The sequence below is a fragment of the Battus philenor genome, unplaced genomic scaffold (assembly GCF_028537555.1).
Source record: "Battus philenor isolate CCGP_79_NKW_IND1 unplaced genomic scaffold, ilBatPhil1.0.hap1 SCAF_6, whole genome shotgun sequence".
NCBI lineage: Eukaryota > Metazoa > Arthropoda > Insecta > Lepidoptera > Papilionidae > Battus > Battus philenor.
The window spans coordinates 10789739-10791017 of NW_027181726.1; the positions used below are offsets into that span (position 1 = coordinate 10789739).

Genomic DNA, 1279 nt, shown 5'->3' on the forward strand with positions numbered 1-1279 from the left:
AATATTACAATAACACACTTTTAATTTGCATTAATGACAACAGTTATCGCTATTGTTTATTTTATATAGATTTACAGTAATACAAATAGCTGTATTAGTTGTAATTAAGAGTTACCTCTGATTTTATATTAAATTCACTACTTACAGCCAAAAGTTCTTGGCCCATTGTTGTCTAATAGAAAAAATAAGCCAATTTTTTTTCAGAGCGATCACTATATTGATATAAGCCTTAATGATAAATAACAATATAATATTCTTATTATAATGCATTATGGTTTTTAAAAGGCATGTATGGAATAGAAAAATGTTTTTACTAATTTCATTTTTACTCAATAAGATCTCTTGCTTTTAAGGTTAATATAAAAAAAGAAAACAGATTTTTTTTAGCTTTTCTGGAGTATGTACACTTAACAAATCCTTTTTTTTTAATTCATTTTAGTTGTGTCAATTATTTATAATGTAAGAACATGTATTTGTTACAGATGAACTAATTAAAACATTGAACGAAAACAAACCTGTTGTTGTTGATTGCACATATAAAACAATCCTCGGTAGTATAGTGGTAAGTATCCCCGCCTGTCACGCGGGAGACCGGGGTTCGATTCCCCGCCGGGGAGTTTTCTTTTGGACATCAATACATTGATAGATATTCTCAACATTGCAAATGTGTATACAGTATTTTTTATTATTAAAAACTAATTTCGGTATCTCCCAAAGCACACACTTTTATGACACATATTACTTAAGAAAAATAGATTAAGCACTAGCTACTTAATGCACGATGGTCTTCAAAGTCCTCGCTAGTATAGTAATAAATATTTCCACCTGTTCCTTTGTTCATTATTACTTTGAAAAGCACAATCTCAACAACCAATACAATAGGATAACAAACGTTTAAGAACTAACTGTTTGATGTATTCTATTCATCACTATCCTCGGTAGTATAGTGGTAAGTATCCCCGCCTGTCACGCGGGAGACCGGGGTTCGATTCCCCGCCGGGGAGTTTTTTTTCTACAGTAACATAATGACTTTTCGACTTTTTGTACTGAACACCTTATAAAAAAAATATTTCATTAGCTCAGATAATGACGATGATGTCACGTGAAAGATTGGAGTTGATTACCCCGTTAGTAATTTTTTTGGTACACTTGACCAAGTTTTAATATTATTAATTATTTCGTGTATATCATTAATATTTAAAATAAATAATTTGTTGCGAAATCAATGCATTTACACAAAATCGAAAGAATTTATTTCGATTCTCCAGAATTTGTAATA

The 1279-nt window shown here is 30.3% G+C and overlaps 2 non-coding genes across 2 annotated transcripts; both read left to right on the forward strand.

The window, feature by feature from the left end:
- Positions 1 to 545: 545 nt before the first annotated feature.
- Positions 546 to 617, forward strand: TRNAD-GUC (transfer RNA aspartic acid (anticodon GUC)). The gene has a single exon. It is a non-coding gene; the product is annotated as a tRNA-Asp (tRNA).
- Positions 618 to 932: 315 nt separating this feature from the next.
- Positions 933 to 1004, forward strand: TRNAD-GUC (transfer RNA aspartic acid (anticodon GUC)). The gene has a single exon. It is a non-coding gene; the product is annotated as a tRNA-Asp (tRNA).
- The last annotated feature ends 275 nt before the right edge of the window (positions 1005 to 1279 follow it).